Source organism: Corythoichthys intestinalis, chromosome 1 (assembly GCF_030265065.1).
Source record: "Corythoichthys intestinalis isolate RoL2023-P3 chromosome 1, ASM3026506v1, whole genome shotgun sequence".
In the NCBI taxonomy this organism is placed as follows: domain Eukaryota; kingdom Metazoa; phylum Chordata; class Actinopteri; order Syngnathiformes; family Syngnathidae; genus Corythoichthys; species Corythoichthys intestinalis.
Window position 1 is genome coordinate 9,099,326 of NC_080395.1, and position 8,730 is coordinate 9,108,055.

General features: G+C 36.8%; 1 protein-coding gene and 1 long non-coding RNA gene across 2 annotated transcripts in view; one reads left to right on the forward strand and one right to left on the reverse strand.

Annotated features, from left to right (window-relative positions):
- LOC130926808 (gastrula zinc finger protein XlCGF57.1-like) overlaps positions 1–4,245 on the reverse strand; it is a 24,198-nt gene extending 19,953 nt beyond the window's left edge. The window contains exon 1 of the mRNA XM_057852056.1: positions 4,157–4,245. The gene's annotated coding sequence lies outside the window, so the exon portion shown is untranslated. The remainder of the gene's footprint in view (positions 1–4,156) is intronic.
- On the forward strand, positions 4,007–8,076 carry LOC130926814 (uncharacterized). The gene is made up of 3 exons (XR_009066283.1): positions 4,007–6,291; positions 6,809–7,043; positions 7,114–8,076. It is a non-coding gene; the product is annotated as an uncharacterized LOC130926814 (long non-coding RNA).
- The last annotated feature ends 654 nt before the right edge of the window (positions 8,077–8,730 follow it).

Below are 8,730 nucleotides of genomic sequence, written 5' to 3' on the forward strand. Positions count from 1 at the left end.
ATCACCACCATTGTAGAATAGAATCAAACATTATTTTCTACATGCAAAAATGGACCAAGCCGACGAGAGTATCATCGAACAGCAAATCTCATCAAGACATTATTGTGATTGCCAAATGGCAAGGTCGGCGATTGAAAAAAAAAATTTTTTAAATGGAAGAACCACCGAGACGTGTGAGTTCGGAATCAAGTGGCCACACGAAGTGGTGACCCAGTCGGCCAAAAACTGCCAACTTTTTATCACTTGATGTCGTATTTTTGGTTGGTGCACTTCCTCATTTATTGTGTACATATGTTTGCTGTGAGTCTGTGACTTATTTACGTGTCACCCTTCAAGTATATGAAGAAGAAAGCACAGATTTGGTGTCAAAAGAATTGTTTTGATCTTTAATTTTCAATAACAGACAGTTCACACACGATACATCATCACTGATTGAGAGTGCCTCGGTGCTTTTTATGAAGAGTGCCTCGGTGCTTTTTATGATAACGTTAAAATCAAGGCTCCCAACGCAGTTTGGGAAGTTCCATTGACGCCAGAAATCTGCTATGGCTTCCCAATGGCTGGTTGTAGTATGGAGATAGAATAGTGCCAAAAGAAGTGAGGTTGTAAAATGAAAATTATCCCTGTAAAATGACCAACTAAAAAAACACTTATATTTCCAAATTTTGCGTTGTAAAATAAACATGAAAAAAACTCAAAGGAATAAATTGTTCTACATGTTGTTTTTTTCTGTTTGGAAGTATTTTTTTTTGTTTTGTTCTACAGGTGTTTTTTTCTTCACTAAAGGTTAAAAATGACCAATTACAAGTGCACGTTTTGTCACATTCTTGTCAAGTTTTATGAGCCAAAAAAGATACTTGTAACCTAGTTTTAAAATTAAAAAATGACTAATTTTAACATGTAAAACAAAAACTTGTATTTCCAAATTTTGCGTTGTGAAATAAACATTAAAAAAAATTCCACAAGTTTTTTTTTCCATTTACAAGTGATTTTTTTGTTCTACGGGTGTTTTTTCTTTGCTACAGGTTAAAAACCACCAATTACAACCTCACGAGTTTTGTCTCCCCCTTGTCGCGTTTTCAGAGACAAAAGTCACTAGTAACCACAGACGAAAAAAACTACTTGTACATCGAAATAATCTGTTTTAAAAAACAAACAGAAAAATATCATTCCAAGTCGTGGCCAAAAAAAGACGTTAAGAACACAATCTAGTGAATAGTTCTTCACTACCAGGTGTGACCCACCATCAGCAAGCATGGCAATAGACCCTACCCACCGACGTCACAAAATCACGTGCTCGCTGTATGGTTCCGCCCACTTGTCCGTCATTTTGTGTCTGTATTATCAATGGTCTCAATTGATCGAGCAATTTATAATGCATTTCATGGAAGACTCGGTGCTTTCGGATGCCGTAAACTCACTTGATGCGTTGCATAAAAGGTGTTATGTGGAAAAGCTTCAGTTTATCCATTCGCCAGATCCATATTTGATGCCTAAATCGATGTTTTTCGACCTGCTGTCTCCGCCGTATTTGCCTGACATCTGCTAGCTACCCTGAACTGTACAACTATCTTGTCCACACAAAATCAGCCTATTCTCACGAAAGTTTGAAAAACTTTAAGAGCTTGGAGGCTTATAAATACTTCGTTGCTGGTTGGGTGAAACAGGTCCTCGTCCACGAAAATTCGGCAGGAATCTATCTTGTGCTTGGAAAGGTGAGTTACGAAATTTTCAATTCAAAATCTTTTGTTATTGCTAACATCCACTGTCAAGTCTAATGTATTTCATGTCGTTTGTCAATGGAGTTAGGGCTTTTAATGTTTATATGGTTTAGCGATAGCACTCTCACTACATACGTACGTGTATGTTATCGGCGATTAGCCTAGCAATGATCTTAATTGTGGTTGTCAGCCCAAAACCCTCTAAATATATATTAAATGCATCTTACCAGATATAAAATGACTACTACATAATCTGTGGTAATCGTTTGGAGCCCAGTTTTCTCGTCAAATTGCAGCAGCCCATCTCGCTCTCTCCTCTCCGGGTCTCTCGGAATCCGGTAGAACTTCAAGTCTCTCCGTCTATCTTCTCTGTTATTGCAACCGACCGCCACACACGCCTTCACCATTTTGATTATTAATGTTAACGAGCAGAAAAACACGTCGTAAATAGGAGGAATGTACATAGCCGTAACAGGGAAACATGATGTGTTGACGGACAATTGGGCGGCACCAGTCAGGAGGAAGGAGTTGTGACGTCACGTGGGTAGGGTCTATACCAGGGGTCAGCAACCCTGGTCCTCGAGTGCCACTATCCAGCTTGTCTTCTATGTCCCCCTCCTTTAACGCACCTGACTCAAATAATCATGATCGTTATTAGGCTCCTGCAGAGCTTGCTGATGAGCTGATCATTTGATTCAGGTGTGTTAAAGGAGGGAGACATGGAAAACAAGCTGGATAGTGGCACTCGAGGACCAGGATTGCTGACCCCTGGTCTATACCAAAAGTAGCGGAAAATCCACCTTTTAAACAATATGGAGCTTGCATGCAAAATCATTTAGTGGTCTCTTGCGCCACCTGCAGGGTTAAGGGTGTAAATACACTATCCATCTCATGTTATTTAACCGTCGTTGAAAGGATTGATACGAAAATCACGAAAATTGCAATAAAATACGTCATAAATCCAAATTTATGAATTATAATGGTAGTCAATGGTAACATATTTTGTAATTCCGAGTCACTTGCATTCAAGTTTTTTGGCTACTTAATGCAAAGGTTTAGAAATGACGGCAAAGTTGCATTTGGAACGTCTGCCTGTTTTAAGAACCAAGGAAATATTTAACATTCGTAGCGTTTTCTTCCTTATGCTTTCTCTTTGATGTGAAAACAAAACCCATCCAAAAATTACATATAATGTAATATTCGGCACAAGGGTTAAAGAAAAAACACCCGAAGAACAATTCACTAGATTGTGTTCTTAACGTCTTTTTTTGACCACGACTTGGAATATTTTTGTGTTTGTGTTTCACAACAGATTATTTCGATGTACAAGTAGTTTTTTTCATCTGTGGTTACAAGTGACTTTTGTCTCTGATAACGCGACAAGGAGGAGACAAAACTCGTGAGGTTGTAATTGGTGGTTTTTAACCTGTAGCAAAGAAAAAACACCCGTAGAACAAAAAAATCACTTGTAAACGAAAAAAAAAAAAAAAAACACTTGTAGAATTTTTTTTACATTGTTTTTTTCATGTTTATTTCACAACTCAAAATTTGGAAATACAAGTTGTTTTTTGTATTTTACAAGTTAAAATTATTCATTTTACAGGTATTTTTTTTTTATTTTAAAACTAGGTTACGAATATCTTTTTGGCTCATAAAACTCGACAAGAATGTGACAAAACTTGTGCACTTGTAATTGGCAATTTTTAACCCGTAGTGAAGAAAAAACACCTGTAGAACAACAACAAAAAATACTTCCAAACAGAAAAAAACAACTTGTAGAACAATTTATTCCTTCGAGTTTTTTTCGTGTTTATTTTACAACGCAAACTTTGGAAATACAAGTGTTTTTTAGTTAAAATTGGTCATTTTACAGGGATAATTTTCATTTTACAACCTCACTTCTTTTGACACTATTCTATCTCCATATGTAGGACACAGCAAACAAATCGGGCAGGAGGGCTTTGCAGACCTTGAACGCAATGCTCGACGCCAGTTTGAAGCTAGTCGCCACATCTAGCTCTTCCACCTGAGTCTAAAACTCTCTGTGCGGCATCAAAAGTCGGCCAGACCGTCTCGAAACCGTCTTCTGCGTCACTTGCCCCTTAACATTTGTATGTTCAATATTTATTCAATGTTGATGAGCAGGACATTTACTTTCAAGAGTTCCAACTTGCATTGTTTATTTTTTCTCCCTTAAACTAGACTAGCGGAAGTCAACAAGCATGCCCCGAAACCGTACAAACATAACGCCACAACCCTCTAGTGGCTTGGCGGTGAATTACAGAGCAACGCGTTCCCTCACCGCAGAACTATCGAATGTCGAATGACGCCGTCGTCGCTGCGCCGTCACCGCAACGCGGGAGTATAACTCGGGTTTTACACTACGCTTTAAGATGGGACGTTTTAGTCCACTAAATTCTTACTTCGGTACTTACCCGATGAGAATGCTTTGAAGGAACCCCTTTGGTCAAAAGGGAACACGAAAGAACGCCAGTACCCGGTAGGTGAACAGGTATTGTGTCATGTGAACCGGAAGTAGAAACATTCAGGCGCTGAAACTTCAACGTAATATGTGAAGTATTTGGAACCAAAACTGGATTCCAAAAATATTTAATGAATATGATAAACAGAAGTGGCTCAAGTAGCCAAAAATTGTACTCAAGAGTAGCGTTTCTTCAAAATAATATTACTCAAGTCATGTTCAAGTAGTCATCCCAAAAATTTACTCAGGTAAAAAATATTCTATGAAAAAACTACTCAAATACTGAGTAATTCTTTATTTATTTTTAAAATGAAAACATTTTTTTTTTCGCAGCATAAGGTCATCTATTTGAACTTTTATTTATCATACTATAACCTATTGGATGACCATACTAGGCCAACCCACCGCAAGAGCATGAGTGTCCTCTAGTGCAAGGGTGTTAACAAAGGCATAGGCTTGGTCTCAATATTGGTAGGGACAACATAATAGCATAAACTGCATGTAAACTTTTTGCTGGGGATGGGACATTAATAAGATCAAACAGATTGGGTGAACGGAGGTCAGGGCTACATTTCTCACTAATATGAATCTAATTGATAGGCTAAATGATCAATGCGAAATAAATCTGTAAATTTATAACATCTTTGTCTGATAATAGTCTGAATTATTTTCTCCATCTTGTTTTGAGTGTTAAAGACTAACAGATTAATACGTCAGATTTATCCACCTAAATTAAGTAAATATTACAATTTGTTCTTATTAAGCCCATGCATCAAAAATTTGGGTCATTTTTCACCTAGATTCAGGGAAAAAATGCTTTCAAATAATGTTTCGAACAATATCTATTCACCAACAAGCTTTTTTTGTTTGTTTTTTTGTTTAGAGATTAAATATACTTTTGTCCTAAAGAAATCTGAGTTACTAACTACATTTACTTCAAGCACTGGCAGATTATTTTACTTATTCCTTATAGTTTTACACTGAAAACAAAGGAGGTGTATTTTTGCAGTGCATAGGTATTGGTTTAGGTGATAAAGGTTTTAATGGAACAATGCGTTTTCAAAAACTACTTAAGTAACATTTTTGAAAACTTCCAGGATTAATGTCTGGATTTTATGAGCACATTTAAATTGCAGTAGTTTAACAAATTATATTTACACAGTAAATACAAACTTGTTAATAATCTCTTAACTATCCAGGAATACAAAAAAATAATACAAACTTGTTAATAATCTCTTAACTATCCAGGAGAACAAAAAAATAAACTGTTTTAAGACTAGGACTGGGCAATATGGCCTCAAGTATGTATCACGGTAAATTGAGCAGATTTACCTCGATAACGATAAATGACGATAAATTCGCCCAAGCGGACTGTTATATAAGTTGAAAATTTGACTCAATGCATGGAATACAAATTAACCGTTTCTCGTTAAATTTATTTACCAGCTTTCAATTTAACAATTGCACATGCAGTCTAAACATTAAGTATAAAAAAAAAAAATCTTGTAAAAAATAATAATTCTAGTGTGAACATTTATAACAGCTTGTATGACTTGAAAAATGTACAACATAAAAATTAATATGACGACTGTGCAAACATGTCATTGTAACACAAATGACTTGCAGCTTAAAGCTACATTCACACCGGCCGCGTCATTTGCTTGCGGCGCGTCGGGTTTCCATTGAAAGTCAATGTAAACGCGCCACAAGGCGCGTCAAGCTGCCTTGCGTCACGCGTCGGGGCGTCGCGATGACGCCAAATCGACTGACGCGCGTCAAATTTAACGCGCCGCAAGGAGATGGTTTGGTTGAACTTTTCTGCGGCAGAGTTCGGCGTCGAGGGGGAAGCAGCCAATCGAATACGTTTTCTAATTCACGTGACTTTAGCTGCCCCGGAGCCGGAAACATGCCGCCACATCCGGTGAACACTAGTCAAAACATTTCGAACTACTCAGAAAATGGAAGGCGCTTTGATAATTGCTGTGAGTGACCATAAAGTCCTTTTCAACACGACATTGCCAACATAGAAAGACCGGAACAAGAAGGACGCTGCCTGGAGGGAAATAAGCGATGTGCTCAATGTTTCTGGTAAGTACTGAACGCTGCAGCTAACACAAAAAAAGGTAGCAAATGCTAAATTACGGGCTACAGTACTTAAAGCCAACAACTTACTACAACTCGGACAAAACGGGAAAACTGCTATGCTTATTTGTTTACAGTTATTTAGCGCAGCAGCGGCTGGTTCGGTGCTGGTCTTTTTTTTTTTTTCTTTATTCGGCACAACGCCGGCCGACGTGGAAATGCACGATATTAATGGCGTTCCTTGATAAATTTGTAGCATCGAGAAAGACCTCTACCAATTTCGGTTCGTTTGTATGTGCATTAAGTTTCGATTGCATGTGCATTTAAGGTTTCTGTGCGATATGGAAGAAATTAATAAGGAACAAAAAACTCTTCATATCTGCTCAAAGGAATGCCATGACCCCTATATGACACTGACAAATGCAAGATTGTTACTATGTTTTGGTTTTTATTTTGTTATTTTAATTTATCTATATCTATTTATTTTTTTTTTATTTTTTTTTATTTTTTTTTTTAACATTAGCCAAGACGAACATCAGAGTTTGATGGGGGATTCCACTCCTTGCATAGAGCCTATCCGTCCTTCGACTACACCCTCAATGGACTGGCCTCCTGGAACACCTACCTTGGGAAGCACGCTGACAGACTGCACACCAGCCATGGTTGACATCGCAGAAACGCCAGCCGTTCTGTGCTACTCCCCTTCCACAGTTAGCTGAGGACCCCTCCTCTCTCACCCCGGCAGTCACACCAAAAAGGTCGCGTGGTATGTATAAAGTTTATTAATCGACGTAACTGATGTTTGTGTTAGACTTTTTTTTAATACAGGTAAAAAGCGAAAGGCGGGAGACTCCGTGGGAGTCCGTGGGAGAATGAGATTATCCAAGCCATCAAATTCCACGGAAACGATGCACCAACCCACAAAATAAACCACTGTCTTCTGGCATTTCAAGAGCTTATCGACACACTTCCAAAGATGAAGCAGCAGGAGCTTCGATTAAAGTTGCATCAGTTTGCGTTTGAGTTTGTGAAGGCACACGGGAGCTGCGTGAATTTTTTCTTCTACAACTATTGTACTGTGTGTATTTTGCAGTGGGGAATTATAGTTTTAATTTGTACCGAATTGATCTCTTGCAGTCTGGTCTATTATGTACGGTGTATCAAAGGAGTCAAATTACAATCAGACTTAAATGATTTGCAGTGTAGTTGAAAAAAGGGCTTACATAGGTTTTTGCATTCTTCTATGTATATAGGTTTGTTAAAAAAAAAAACTTCTTTTCAAAATTGTATTAATTCCTACTTCATTTGTTACCTAGTTAGGTACTGTACAGCTACACTCATAGTTAGTTACAACTTGGGTTTTCATTTATTATACCATAAATTCTATTTCCGTTTATATGAGCATTAAAACATCAGGCATCAACTAAAAAATAGTAGTTATTTTCTTTTAAATTTTTTACTGTGTGATTTTTTTTTTCTTTATTCTACAACTATTTTACTGTGTGTATTTTGCAGTGGGGAGTTATAGTTTAATTAGTACCGAATTGATCTCTTGCAGTCTGCTCTATTATGTATGGCGTATCAAAGGAGTCTAATTACAATCAGACTAATATGATTTGCAGTGGAGTTGAAAAAATGGCTTACATAGGTTTTTGCATTCCTCTATGTACATAGGCTTGTTAAAATTCTTTTCAAAATTGTATTCATTCCTACTTCATTTGTTTCATAGTTAGTTACAATTTGGGTTTTCATTTATTATACCATAAATTCTATTTCCAATTATATGCGCATTAAAACATCAGGCATCAACTAAAAAATGAATAAAGGAGTAGTATGAAATGTGAACTTAGAAAATCCAACCTCCCTGCACCAACAAATTAGCTGACAACTGTCATAAGTACATAAATACTTGATTACAAATATTATTTATCCACACAAACATTTTTAATATAACTAACCTCTTCGTTTTCAAACAGGTGGTTAGAAGCAAGGAACGTAATGAATTGTATAGAGTTTGTAATGATTGTGTGTTAAAAATAGGATAGGCCTTAGCAAGAATTGAAATACTTGGTGATAGATTGGCTTGGAGATAGCTAATGTAGGGGTTCCAGCAGATCTTGTCATCGATTAATACTAAATAAAGAAACTAAATAAGAAATTTACAAACACTTTAACATCACATTATTAACTTGTATGTTGAAATCAATATCATACAACTGCCAAACACCATGTTTTGTCTTTTCCAGGCTCTAATTACTGCACACACAGAACAAGAGTTGCCAGTACAAGTGAATTTTAAAATATTATAAAAATGAAAATTTAATAAAAAATTTAATTACAGAAAATGCAGGCATGGCAAATGTCCATGCGTGGTATTTATTAACACTTTCTAAACAATTTACAGTCTTGCTACTGTAATGCAACTTCATTTGTGAAATATAAGGT